Source organism: Armigeres subalbatus, chromosome 2 (assembly GCF_024139115.2).
Source record: "Armigeres subalbatus isolate Guangzhou_Male chromosome 2, GZ_Asu_2, whole genome shotgun sequence".
NCBI lineage: Eukaryota > Metazoa > Arthropoda > Insecta > Diptera > Culicidae > Armigeres > Armigeres subalbatus.
Window position 1 is genome coordinate 78,816,476 of NC_085140.1, and position 15,518 is coordinate 78,831,993.

Sequence of the window (15,518 nt, forward strand, 5' to 3'; positions counted from 1 at the left end):
TTTCAAAATCCCTTATCAACGTCTTGATTTCTGGTCCACAATTTTAGATTCAATTAATTTTCATTTTGTCTTCCTATCTATTTCAATTGATTGATTGAATACCTTTTTTAGATGGTTTAGTGAATCTAAATATAAAACGATCTTCAAAATCTTCTGTAAAATGAATTATTTTTTGCAAAAAATAACGTATATTTTGATATTAACGTGAATAAGTCGCGTAGATCCCGAAATTCGCTTATAAGAACTGTTTGAAACGTACGTAGAACTGATATAAAAAAAACTCACTAAGTTAATAAAAAAAATCTGACCAATCCCGTAGTAACGATCAAAACTATATTCAGTATACTTTTCTGAAAAAAGCTGGCTTTTCATTATATAAATTAGGGATTTTTTTTTGTATCTTTATTAAGGAGACTTTCAGCCCTAGGCTGGCTCGCCTCCAAACAATTAGGAGATTTCTAATACTTCAAAATCAATTGTATCTTTAATTCTAATTTAGTGTAACTTGTGAAACATATTACGCCAATCGAAATCTAGGCTATCTATCTCGGATCAACCATAAGCCGATAAATCTAGCATATAATCTAGCCAAAACAAGTTGTTATTGAAGTCCACATTCTCCGCCAAGATTTTCACGACCCATTGGTAATTGACAACTTATTATGAACTTCTGCCCGGATAGCTAAAATTCGCGCCAAATCGACGAAGTCTGGTTGACGAAACTATCTCAGATTTCTATGAAATTTGGTGAGCGTCTTGAACGGTTAGGTAACTTGACACTCTTGTGTCAACAAAAAAATAAAAAAATTATACATGTCATGCCTCTAAATAACACACAAAACAGATCAAAAATAGCGTGTAGAAATGGTGTACTGCATCATTCCGCTAAAGAGCAACAAATAACGCATATTTTTAGTAAGACTGAGTCCTGTCAAACCCTAAAAAACTAGTGGGAGTGTTTTGTTCAGACCTCATGTAATAAATGCTTGTTGACAAAATTGTACAGTGCAAAAAAAGTAGAGGGAATGACGGTTTTGGCAGGTTTTGTTCTATTATTATCAGGAGGGATATTTTTATGACTGTTATGCTCAAATCTGGCCTAAACATGTTTTGCATATCAAAGAATATTGTGGCCAAATTTCATAAAATTTGGTCGGCAAAAACCCCCCTGACAATAATAGAACAAAACCTGCCAAAGCCGTCTTTTCCCCTACTTTAATTTAGATAATTATGTACGAAAGAATCAGAATAAAACAATTTTTTTTGTCATGGATTTGACAGCGCTTTTTTACTCGAGTTTTCTCGAAAGTAGTACGTTCAAAGTACGTTCAACCGAATCCAATGCTCTGTTTGGACTTAAATATTGTAAACCTAGGCTCTAGTCTTACTAACTTAACGTCACTCCTGACGGAATCCAGGTTTCAAAGTGCTCGCGTTTTCGGGGGCACACCACTCGATACGGAAGCAACGCACAACTGTCATTTTTATTTTTCACGCATGCTGCGACGCAGCAAAGCTAAATCAACAAAAATGACAGTTGTGCACCGCCTCCGTATCGAGTGGTGTGCCCCCGAAAACGCGAGCACTTTGAAACTTGGATTCCGTCAGGAGTGACCTTAAGAACATAAGATTTTGACATAATTATCAAAAAGCAGATTGGCACCGTTAAGTGTTATATACGCCTGAGCCTACCAAATAGATGAATTTCAAATCATAGTGTAAAAAATGGGCAATTTAAACTGGGTGAGCTCTGAATTTGGGACCGTGAAATGGTTATCGGAATATGTCATTACGATTGTATCCCGTTTGGGAAAATGGTCGATTGGCAAAATTATCGATTAGTTACGCCATTTCCACCATATGGACAATACGTGACAATTGGACGCATGAATGAATAACACGGGAAAAGAACAACGATGGATGTAAAAAAACGGGAATCATTGCAAGATAAGGGTATGCATGAAAACAACACACAACACTACAACAACAAATACACTCAAGAATGTCTATATTCTCCTATAACGGATGACTTTTGCAGGTTTCTCCCTTTTGTACGGAAAAGAATTGTTATTTTGTCATACGTTATAAAGTAATTTGAAGAGGAATCATATTGAATCATATCTCCTACACATACAGACATCACTTCAATTTGTCGAGATAAATCTTTAGATATACACAGGATTCTGTTTCTACACGATTTTTCACTCGTATTTTTGATCGTCTGACTTTAATTTGCAACCAAAATCTTTGCAACATGTTTCAGAAAATCCTAATAATTCAAAGAAAAATCACATGGTAATTAATATGCGTTAAACATTTAGGATGAGTGCAAAATTGAGAAAATGTAAATCATGTAAAACAGAATCCTGTGTAGGACACTATGAGTATCTAGGGCCTCTGTCAGAAGCTCGGTTTTGGAGTGATCTTCGAAAATTTTCGAAGGAATTATATATTCCCTTGTCTTATACCAAGTTAATGCATTGACTGAAAGAAGGATTTATATTTTCCATTGCCTTATGCCGGGCAAATGCATTCTTTGAAGTAGGAGCTTGTGGAAGGATCGTTTGGCTGAAATTCATTCGGTCGATACCACTTGGCCAAAACACATTTCATTTGGCCGAATTGAGGTTCGGGCTGAAAACGTTCCTGCGGAAAATTTCACCTGGCCGATAGTAACATACAGTAGAAAGGGACATACGGCTGAAATCAGTCTTGCATAATGTCGTGACCATCACTAGATGATCCGAGTTGAAAACAAAAACCACCGCGCTCTTTTAAACGATGTCCTTTGCTGACAATCTAAGGCTGATGACATACTGGGAGCCAAGAGAAGCGAAGCGAAGAGGTTGGCGATAAGCAAAGCGAATTGAAGCGGCGATCAAAGCGAGCTATGACATACTGAAAGCGTTTTTTCCTCAGATGTAGAATATTTTCCTTCTCCAAGCATATTTAGCACAAAGAGAAGAGTGTTGGGGAGATTTATATAATGTCGCAATTAAAAACCGATTTTATGATGTGAGCGATAGATTATCACCACATACAAACAGACGTAGGGCGTAGCTATGGTAAAACTTTTTGGGCCATGTTTTACTCCTATTTTACGTTTGCTCCTATGGAAGATCCATTAATTACGTAACGGGAAATTTTCAACACGACACCTCTCCTCCCCCTTTTGTATGAAACATCTGAAAATTTTGCATGGATCGTCACACTTCGCCGAAAACACCCCTCCCTCTTCAAGCGTTACGTAATTTATGGATGTTCTTCTTACAACATTTCTCTACACTGAAGTTGATTTCTCGGGAGATACGCACATCATGAAAACAACTTCCACAAAAATCGTTTTGTCTCGGCAACCTTTTTGAAAAACGCCGAAAACAAACACAAATCCCAAAAATCCGCAGAAAAAATGGAAACTATTTCCCACCAATGGCCGACAAAGAATTCGGACAACAATTTCCTTATCTATCGGATTGTTCCCGAAGTTTTAATATGCGGACATAGGCAAAAATTGCAAAAACCCGATTTTCGTTGAAGTTGAAGGGCTTTTCAAGATACACGGTACGTATCTCCCGCGTAAAAACCGACACCAGTGTAAAATCAAATATCAAAGCGATTGAACACAACAATTTCATTCGGTTCAAACGCGCATTACAGATGCGTGAAAAATCTATCATTTGAAACTAATCCTAAATACGAGAACGATATTAAAATAACAAGTTCAACATCCATTTGTCTGTGATAACAGCAAAATACGTGTTTTTTGTTTCAAAGTGTTTCTAAATGTATGGACTGCACCAGAATATTCCCAATTTTAATGAGTACCGCTACTATAAAATACATCATATACATGTAGCTAAAACCATACATTTTTTAATGTTTTCATTAACCAAATTAACAAAATAAACAATGTTGCTTTTCTCTCCCGTAATACTTTTCACCCACAGCCATTTTACACACCTGCGAACGAGGGTAAACTCAAATCAACAAACATACAGGAGTGATCCTTTGCGATCTCGCGCGGCAAAGCACTCTACGAACTGCTTCGCCTCTTTGGCTACCGCTTCTCGCCTCTTCTCATCGCTTCCACTATGACAGGTATAAGCGATTTCCATATATCGCTCATTGAGGTAGCTTTCACGCGGACGCTTCGCTTTCCTCTCAACTCTTCTAATCGCTTCTCTTCTCTCCCAGTATGGCATCAGCCTAACAGCAAGCGCATCGTGACAAGCAGAAGCTGACGCGTGAGTACCTTAGGTAAGCGTGACACCCAGACTGGCAACCACGAGATGAGAGCCATAAAGAGTATTAGGCCGATAAGTTGTCAAAAATGCAGGTGAGCACCGTTATTGATTGATTTTGGTAGTTTTAATTGGTCAATATTTAAATTAATTAAGTTTTTCCAAATTTGATCTAGACTATCTTTTGATAAGGGACAAACTTTTTTTGATGCTTTTTCCAAATGGATATCATCGAAAAACAACGCATTCTACAAAAATGTATTGTGTGGGTGACTATCTCAAAATCAGTCAAACTTTCTAATAAAAATATTGGAAACAACCCAAATTGAGTCCAAACTGGAAAAAAGATCAGTTTTTAAAATTGAAAGTCGATGATTTGAAAGAATTTTGGTCTCAAGATAGGTTGTGTTCCCTACCAACCGTCTATACATCGCGAGCTGGACACTTTTAAAGGAAAAAAAAAGAGGATATTGGAATTAGGAAACATCGGAGAAGAGGACATCATGGTATCATTCGACGTAGCGGCATTTGTTCCCAAGCGTGTTCCAAAATTAATTGTTCACAGTGTGATAAAGTATATGCAGGTCAAACAAAAAGATCGTTAGATGTAAGGTTCAAAGAACATATTGCAGAAGTAAGTAAGGCTAAGAGGGAATCTGATAAGGGATTGAATTATGAGTTTAGGTCTAAGGTAGCTGAACATTTATATCAGGAAAATCATTCAATTACGACACCAAACATTAAAATTTAATAAAATTTCTTCTCCGTGGAAACTTGATGTTGCATAGAGCTTGGGAATCTACCGACAGGTACAAACGCGGTTGTTGAATAAAGATCAGGGAAATGGTAGCTCCTGGCTGAAGGCGACCTTATTGTTAAGGTCGAAATACGGATCTGTCAAGGTACAATTAAGTGGTGGAATTAAATGAGATTGTACAAACCCTTCTTATGACAAGTGAAAAAATAGTAGTTTGTGCAACTAGTTGTAAAAATAATATTTTTTCAGCACTAGTTGTACGTTTATCCAACGAGGCTTGCCGAATCTGTTTGTTTTCTGCAGCAACATGATTTTTTGGCAAGATTGGTCATGTTAAGTGAATAAAATTGTACCATTTTGGTACAGATTTATCATATTTAAGCCCGTTCTTCGTCATTGCAAAAAATAGCGTTTGCAACTCGTTGCAAAACTCGATTTTGTCAGCACTCGTAGTATTCATCCAACTCGACCATGACATGACTCGACATGACCAATCTTGCCAAAAACACATGTTGCTGCAGAAAACAAACAGATTCCATGTTATCGTGCTCCATTGTGTGCTCGACAGACCATAAGACGATAGTTAAACCAGCCTTTGGAGAATTTGATGTTATGTCCATCAAATTATTTCATTTATTATGTGACACAGAGAGTACACTTTTTAAACACTCATCCACGCAAATTTAGCTAAATGTGGTCATGTAACTATTGTTCTAATGCTGGTTTTCCATTATAGCACCCAAATGAGTGCTTTAATGGATTTTATGCAACCCATTTGAGTTGCATAATGTTCATTAAAGCACCCATGTCATTGGTATGGAAAAGTAGGCCGTTTTATCACTCAAACGCCAACTGTAAACCAGGTATTATGATCAGGAATTGCAAAAAAAGTTTTTTTTTAACAAAAACGTTTTATTGTCGGAATCATTTTCAGTGTACTTTCATCCGAAACTAAACCAATGAATGCCATAATTATCTCAGAACCCTAAAAAACTCAACTTTTATTATATTTTGCCTAATTTAGCAACTAAATATAGATTTTTTTTAAATAAAAGTAACATTATAAAAGTATTTATATCTTCAAAAAAATATTATAGTCCTTTATTCGCTTGTTTAGTTGCGACCAGTTGCAACCAAAAAATTATACTCTGAAATTTTCGAAATCAAATTTTATTTTTGATGCCAAATGTCTTAGAAATGCATGAAACGTCGAGACCAGGTGTTACAAAGTAAAATATTATTAGGTACAACGGAATTCACAATTGAATGTATAATTCGATAACATAATGTGTAACAGACCATAATTTTAAGTTTCTGTGTTGTAAATGATAAAATCATTGAAAAAAAAATCCAAGTCTCAAAAATGTTCGAAGTCCCAAAAAGTCAATTACTTTCAAAAAAAATTTCTTCGAGATAGCATCAAATCTCGAAGTTTTATACATTTCTAAGACATTTGGCATAAAAAAATTGATTTCTAAAAAAAAATAAAGTCCTACAAATGTTCAATGTCGCAAAAAGTGATTTTTTTCAAAAAAAAAAAAAATTCGGGATAACACCAGATTTTGACAAATCATGCATTTTTAAGACATTTGGCATTTTTTAGAAAAAAATGTTGTTCTACAAAATTGTTCGGAATAGCAAGGCCATCATTATGGTGCTATCAAAAAACAAGGTGGCCCCATTATATAAAAAAGGATTTTTTTATTTCTCGGAATACTGACATGTAATGTTCTATAAAGTTCTAGCGCAACTTATTCTAATAAATTTTGCTAAAAAAAAACTTTTTCTGTAGCTCTTAAGTTGGGCGATTTAGAGCAATTTTGCCTAATCGGATTAGGGCGTCGCTCAAATAAACAGTATTTTTGATCTATTTTTGTTTTGTTTTAGATTTTTCGGAAAAGTTGTCTACGGGTGGCTTTTAGTGCTCAAGAAATGCAAATTCTAAAGAAAAATATATGCTCATGGGGTCTCCTTAGCCGTGCGGTAAGACGCGCGGCTACAAAGCAAGACCATGCTGAAGGTGGCTGGATTCGAATTCCGGTGCCGGTCTAGGAAATTTTTTGGATTGAAAATTGAAAAGTATCATCGTGTTAGCCTCATGATATACGAATGCAAAAATGGTAATTTGGCAGTTAATAACTGTGGAAGTGCTTAATGAACACTAAGCTGTGCGGAGGTTCTGTCCCAGTGTGGGGATGTAATGCCAATAAGAAGAATAAGAAGAATATACTCAATATCTTTTTCCGATCAGAAGTTATAATCGTTTTTCTGTTAAAATTACTTTTTTTCATAAATTTATATCTCCGATTAGAGCAGACCAAAAAAATATGTTATCAGTATTCCGAGAAATATTTTTTTTTTGTATAATGGGTCACCCTATTTTTTATAGCACCAGAATGATGGCCTTACTATTTCGAACAATTTTGTAGAACAACACTTTTTTCCTAAAAAAAATATAGTTTTGGTTATCCTGGACCATAGTATATTGGCCCCCTAATATACATTCTATAAATCAAAATAACTCATATAATTTGTATGTTGCCAATTAATTATCTCCATCGCCTGTAAAAGCTGTTTCGGTTCCAAACGCTTTTTTAAGCAGATGATAGGATTATTATAAAATAAAAATACTTATAAGGACGTGGCCAGGTGTATGCAGAAATTCGAGTCCACCTAATTATAGATTTTGTCAGAATCTACAATGACCGTGGATAAGTTTATTTCTGCAACTCCATCTACGATTTGTGCAAGGGTTCTTGCTATGTTATGCTAAATGACCTTTTCGGCTAAAAGACTTTATTCGGATGTAAGACCCGTTCGACAAATGACCTTTTCGGTCAAATGACCCTTTCTGTCAAACGGCCATTAGTATTATCGGCCAGATAGGTTTCGAGGGGGAGAGGACTACAAAGCAAGATCATGCTGAGCGCCTTTAATCAATTGTTATTAATAGTTGTGCAAAATATCAAACAGTTTGTCTATCGATTGATACAAAAATCATCAATACTTCCTGACCACTTATCGTGACGAACTCAAATTTGGTTCTGCAGAATGATCCCCCTATGTTTCCCCGAAGGACGTATTCTACGTCAAAAATAAACCGACTACTTATGTATGGTAAAATGCCCAATAGTGGACCCCCTGGTAATTTTGTTCTTCCTGGCATAAGGAGTGGAGTTTTTTTTTAATATTAACTTCGTGTGATATCTAATATCAAGTTTTGCATCTTCCCCTCACGATATATACAAAAAAAACTTAAATACAAGACGATATTCGTTGCAATTGACATTTCAAAGTCTGCATTAAGCGTTTTGTATCAAATTTCGCATACAAACCGCTCAGAGAATGCTCATGGCATTAAATCGTTTACTTGGTTTAATACATACTAAAGGACTCTGGTTGGTGACTCCAGCAACAAATATAATATGCATCTTGTACAGCAATATAACTTCGACTCACACAATCTTCCAGACTCCGTTTAACATAGTGCCAATTCTACTCACATCACCTTTTGCTGTCTCTATCACCCTTCTTGTGATTTTATTGATGATTATCATAACATTCCATAATACAGAACGAGGATTATGATTGTCTTCTATCACAACTTCTCTCATCTGATGAGTAGTCCAGATGGCTAGCGCGTCAGTCGAATAGCAGTAGGCTTGGTAGAGGGCTTAGGTTCAATTCTCGTCTTCGGCCAATTTTTTTGTAAGCAAAAAAGGCTGGCGAAGTATCTAAACAAGTTTAAAAATAGATTCTATGTAGACACAAACACATACCTAGTTCTTTTTTTCTCGTGATCAGAAACTTAATGCAATGGCTTGATACATTGACTTAAGGCAATTTGTGCATGGCATTCACGCAAGATTGTCATAAAATTATGCAGAAAATATGCCAAATAACCTACCCAAAGATGTTACCGATCATTTAGTAGTTTGTCAATATCTCATTACAGAGGGTTTATTTCAAAATGTGTTGTACGGTGGACTTCTAGTGCGAAGATTTTTCTACAACTCTGTCTAACAGGTAGGTGTACAAATTCCACTATTCAAGGAGTAAAGGCGCTAGTCTCAGTAACTCATACTAAATGAAAACAAAATATCTATTATTTAGTATGAGCTACTGCTACTAGCGCTGTTGCTCCATTACACCATACAAAACATTTTAAAATTCAGCCTCTGGGATGAGTTATTGACAAACTACTAGACGATCGAACGCAGATTACTAAATCATCGATGACATCCTTGCCTACCACCTGTCAGATTGTACCCCGGTTGGCGTTATATCATTTGGCATAATGATCATTTGGCATAACGACCGTTTGGGGCTATGATCATTTGACATAATGGCCGTTTGGAATAATGATCATAAATAACATAAATCCTCCACTGCCTTATACCAAGCAAATGCAACCTTTGAAGTATACTTAGTAATAATATCACCCTTTTCTTTGAACAAGAATTGAAAAAAATAATATTCTTCGGGGAAAGAAGGATTCATGATATCTCTTTGCTTAAACCAGGTGAATGTAGAAATTTAAAGAACGGACCATATCATCCCTTGTCTTATGCCGGGCAAATACATCCTTTGACCTTATCTTTCTGACCTTATAACATGCAAATGCACCCTTTGGGGAAAAAACCCTAAAAAGATGATCGTATGAGATGATAAATTCGTTCAATAAAAAAAAGTATAACAAAGGTAGTTTGATTAACAGTTTAAAAATTTACGTTTCCGTCATTTATGATCTTGTTTCTGCCTTTTAATAGAGACCCAAAGGTGAAAAGATAGAAGATAACAAGACAGATAGAATGAGTATCGAATTAGAACGATGTTTCTCCGACCAATATTTTTAAACAGATTTATGATAACTAAATTAATGATTTCGTGTGTGTTACTTCTACGTGAAGTTAAACGATTTACAATGATATGGAAATGCTAATATCATCTTCCAAACTTGGACGTACATGTTCATGATAGCATTAGAGGCGAAAGTATAGAATTGATAGTTCCGTTAGGATACGGCAGGCATGAAGAATGTTTTTATAGAAGTCGATTTGAAAGCGAGCGGAGGGCAATATTTGTGATGGCACATATCGCACGACCTTCCTTCTGCCAAGCTCCCGTATGAAGGGGGAGGGAAGAATATCAGTGTGGAAGCTGCCAGTGGAGATATATCAGCTTCCACACTGATATTCTTCCCTCCCCCTTCATACGGGAGCTTGGCAGAAGGAAGGTCGTGCGATATGTGCCATCACAAATATTGCCCTCCGCTCGCTTTCAAATCGACTTCTATAAAAACATTCTTCATGCCTGCCGTATCCTAACGGAACTATCAATTCTATACTTTCGCCTCTAATGCTATCATGAACATGTACGTCCAAGTTTGGAAGATGAGATTTATTTATTTTTTTTTTTTTGAACTTTTGATAGAAGCTTAGAGACCCATAGTGATATATAAAAATTGACTCAGCTCGAAGAATTGAGGTGATGTCTGTATGAGTGTGTGAACAAAAAATGTGCGACATACTTTTTTGTACTAAGCCTTATCCTATTTGCGAAATCCTTCCTTAATTTTCGCTATTGAAAATTGGCCCAATCGGCCATTGCGTTCCGGAGTTATTAAAAAATATTGGGAAAAAATTTCAGAATCGAATTTTTTTTTCCAAAAATTGCTACAATGCATTCAAATGAACGCAAATAAATGTGAATTGATGGAAATAACTGAATCTATCTCCCTTTTTGAGCAATTTTGACCTCTCTTATGTGTTTTCTTGTTTTATAATACACGAGAAAGGCACCATCATCGGTGGATTATCCTGGTTTTTTAAATTCATATTAACTTTATGAAAATTAGCATTTATGTTTCAAAATTTAATCGACAGTTATAATAAAGAATTAAACCCTTTTTACATTTTTTCTTAAATCTGTGATTATACATTTTTTATGCCAAATTGTCATTTTACCAAATGGTTTTTATGCCAAACGACCATTCGGGATTTGAGTCAAAATCGTACAACCCTCAATACTACGCTTGTTCGACAAGCCTACGACAGTTCTTCATGACTTGCCAAACCTGTATAAAAAAATTCTAAGGAATTGTTACTTTTGAATGATGCCAGAACAGATTTGTAGATGAACTATCGGTTTGATATCTAAACTACAGACCTTATTCCTGAACAGCTAGAAAGAGCAAATTCCGAAAGAATCCAGAAGATAACAGAAAACTTGATAATATGGGTACTCAAGTCCAGGAACAGTAAACTTGAATAAAACACTATCCATAGGACCAATAAGTAATATTTCATTTAATTCTGCCATTTCGTAAGTTTTACATATCGAGTTACTGAAGACGACCTTACTGTTGTAAAATGTATCTGTAAAAGTTACAAAGTGCAGGAATTAAATGAAATAGTGCTAACTTGTCTTATGGCTAGTAAAAAGCCTCCCCTAAGCAAGCTCAATTTTTTTTTTCTAATTCTAAATAGGGAGAATGACCGCTTTGGCAGGTTTTGTTCTATTATTGTCAGGGGGGTTTTTTATGACTGATTATGCTCAAATTTGGCCTAAGCATTCTTTGCATATCAAAGAATATTGTGGCCAAATTTCATAAAACTCGGTCGACAAAACCCCCCTGCCAATAATAGAACAAAACCTGCCAAATCCGTCTTTTCCCCTAAGTGTTTTAGAATTGAATTATTTTTGATGAATTCCCTTCAATGTTTGTTTTCAAAAATCCGCCTGACGTCAAATCTTGCTTGTAATAAGCAGAAATTGGAAATGTTCGTGATATATATGGAAACAAACAACAAAGAAGACTATTATCATTGTGTTCATCTTTAGCACCTTCAGACTGCGCTGAATGGTTTTCCACAATAAAGATGATGCAATTCAAATTGCAAGATTATGATGAAACAAACAACACAGAAAAGATTCCGTCCGGATTAAGATCCACAACTGGGTTAATCTAGGATATAGGATTCCTCTCTAAATTTTCTTGGCACTGCTAAACCTACACTACTCTTTTTTTATAATTTCATTTTTTTTTGTATTTGGAATATAAAAATAATGTAAAAGGCAAACTATTCTTTAAACATTTATCATTATTATTTAATATTCTAAACATTTTGCTGCGTACTAATCGTCAAAATTTGGAACCCTTCTCACAAGCCACACTCGCATTATTTATTTACATTCCGGGGACGGCACGGTGGCAATGACGGCGCCACCCTCAACCAACTACATCGCACTACTTCCACTTTGGTATGTAGGTGGGCATGTAAACAGAAATCGAATTTTACAAATCGTTCGAAAAATTGGCCATTTTCCTCGGTGGTGCGACCGCGCGTATAAGTTTCACAGCGGCGCGATCGTAGCGTCCACCCGCGTCGCGGTCACTGTTGGGTGGTTATGTAAGCTTTGGTGGATTTCTAGCGGGTCTCTTGCATTACTATTGTTATGGTTTCTATGTGTTTATTTTTTGGTTTCACTTTTCTTCGTGGTTCGATCGTAAAGCTCACTTTCAACATATGCGCAACGTCGTCGCCGACGGAGGGGCCTGTTCTGAACAGATTTGCGAAATCTCACGACAACTCACACGGATGGGCAGCTGACCGAGGCATGATCGTCGTTGGTCAACGCCGGTTTAGGGTTCGACCTCGCGTTTTTTTTTTGTTTTCTCAACTTTGGTAACACCAAAATAACACAAAGTACGTCGAGCTCAAAAAAAAATCCATCACTGCTTTTTTACTCATCTCCTTCGCGCAGCAGATTGCTGCGCTGAAAAGAAAGTACTTTAGCCACTTTACGCGCCTTGTTCACCATTCGTTGAATATTTCAAGTTCAAGATACTTAATACATACAACACGAAGACCCTGGGTTCAAAACAGGTCCTTTCAAGCAAGCACTCTTCGACAACGATGGGTTCGTCGCTTGCTTGCTCATTGCAGTCACAAGCCGTCCCTAAAACAACCAGGGCCAAGTTCTCGAATTCCTCTTCACACGGTTCTCTTCATCATAACTGTTGTTACTAAGGGGCCAATCACTGAGGCACTTCTCTTTCAGTCAGCGATGAAATAATTTAGGTTTTGTCGCGAACTCACTTCTCAAAATATCCAAAATCTAAGCAATTTTTCCAGAAAAATTCAATGAAATCACCCACACAGCTCAGTTGACTATACAAACCGATTGCGTTGTATTCACTCGCGGAAACTCAATCAAACGAAACTACGAGGCACATCACAAGAAAAAAAATTCATTCAGATACACAACGACGAATGATCGAGCCAAATACGGGAGTACAGCAAAATTGAAACAACGCGCGAAATCATACAGCTGCATGGAAAGTGTTTCAACAAATAAATGGGGTGTGCTCTCTAAGCAGTAGTGTGGAAAATGTCTGCAAAACGCGAAGGGAACGCGATTACGCGGTTGTTTTGCAACACACGTCTGTTCTGAGCACGGTACCGAAGACAACTGGTGAAGGCGATCGCCGTTCGACCTGTTGCCTGGAACTCGGGTCGCCCCACAGAAGAGTCAGCACCGAGCTTCCCACCTACCCGGCGCGGTGGGCTGCGAACGAAAATCGCTCACTCTCGACTCGCGGCCGCGGGAAATAGCAGCACCGCGAGTAAAAGAGATATTGGGAGAACGCCACCGAAAGCTGCACGATTACGAAAGCTTTGCAACTAGGCATTACGCTTTCCAGGGAGAGTGGGTGAGAACGGTAGTGACCATTGGTACACACTCGAAGACTTCCAGTGGAGTGAGGAAAGTTCGTGCTCCATCATTGGACTAAATGGAGCAAGAGAGATTGTTTCACACTAAGGCATTTGACAACAGAACTTGCGATGGAGGAAAAGCTCTGGCACGCGCTTTTAATTTGATATTTTTGAGGAATTTGCCTTGTACTGTTGCATTGAATTAGGATCTAAAAATCTATTTCGACGTTGTTAACAAATAATTATGATGCAAGGTCCAAGTTGATGAATACAGACTATGCGTTTTACACAGTGGGTTCTGTGTTTTGTCTTTGACGCATTGTAACGAAACTGATTCAATTTGACAGGAACCAACGCAAATTATGTTTGCTGGTCCAAAGGTGCCCTCCACTCTGTGAGACCTGATGTGGACCAGCTAGGTTCATGTATGGTTCACCGTTCCTGAACGCTAACTTAACAACCGTTTGGTCTCTTGAAAATGACTAACTATCAGATGCAGTTTGGAATTGCTGTTTGATGGAGTACTTCCCAACTTTGAACAAGCGTTCTGGATTGTTTGCATAGAGTAAGCCAGGGAAGGTGTGAGACTTGTTATAGGTGGCTGATGAAAACCGATGAATGTGGATCCGAGGGAAAGTTCAACAAGTGATCTTTGGTTATTAATTAGCGATCATGCAAGTAACTAATAGTAAAACCTACAAGGAACCTAATTATTTCCATCAGGACGTGGGGACTACTTTGGGACTAGGCGATCATGCAAGTAACTAATAGTAAAACCTACAGGGAACCTAATTATTTCCATCAGGACGTGGGGACTACTTTGGGACTACTAAACCAGCAAAGATGAATTGCATCGACACCTAATTACGATTTGTTAAAATTACAAATAATTTAGTTTCGCAAAATTTCGGTTTGAATTGAAGTTTATTTAGATAATAGTAAGGTCAACGTGCCTAGAAGCGTATGCGAAATCAAATATGGTAGTAGCCAGATGAAGGTAAGCACCAAACAATTTCTTACGGAAATGCCTTTTGTGCAGTGCTTATAAATTTCTGAAGCCTCGAGCAGCACAGCTGTTGTAAGCAAGTTTCTATTACTCATTTACAACCAAATTCAGTCATATATACTACCAAGTATTCAAATATGCAAACCCGATTTGGTTGAATTTTGCTGCTAGAGATAATTTAATTAATATTATAGAACGTCACACATAATACAAGTAGTTTCCAGAAGTCAGAATCTATACATATGTATATGTATATACATATGGAGATGCAAATATTTTATTGATATGTAAATAAATAATCTAGGAATCAAATTTTATTTGGAAAACGCGAAGACAATTTCGTGCTTTTAACCTTTTCACCCCCTTTTTTAAATTTTACCTTTTAGTGACGACTATAATGGATTGAAATAATGTTGGAAACTTACCTGGAAATAAACAAGAAGAAAAAATCAAAACATTAGTATACACAGAATAAATGGTGATGGATATGAACAAAGAACTAAAAGTTTCAAATTGACTCTTCAGTGAAACCCTCCCCTCATAATGGAAAAGAGCTTCCTCTCAGTCTCCCTCTCATCCTCTCTCAAAGCTTTCAGATCTGAGCATCGCACCACCCAACAACAACCCATCCGATGCAACCAGTTGTGAACTTTCCAGTTGCACCAGCACCGATGCAGTTCCATGTGTCTTGGTAAGGTGCGTGACGCCAAGAACTGCTCACTCAGGGAGAGAGAGCGAAGGTAAATAATACAACACCACTGAATCCGCGAAAACTTCGCATACCACTGAATTCG

General features: G+C 37.0%; 1 protein-coding gene across 2 annotated transcripts in view; it reads right to left on the bottom strand.

Moving 5' to 3' along the window:
- LOC134209358 (uncharacterized) overlaps positions 1-13,457 on the bottom strand; it is a 279,344-nt gene extending 265,887 nt beyond the window's left edge. The window contains exon 1 of one of the 2 annotated variants that reach the window (XM_062685344.1): positions 13,183-13,457. The gene's annotated coding sequence lies outside the window, so the exon portion shown is untranslated. Of the gene's footprint in view, positions 1-13,159 lie in introns of both variants that reach the window. The other variant, XM_062685345.1, reaches the window with a different exon arrangement.
- Between the last annotated feature and the right edge of the window lie 2,061 nt (positions 13,458-15,518).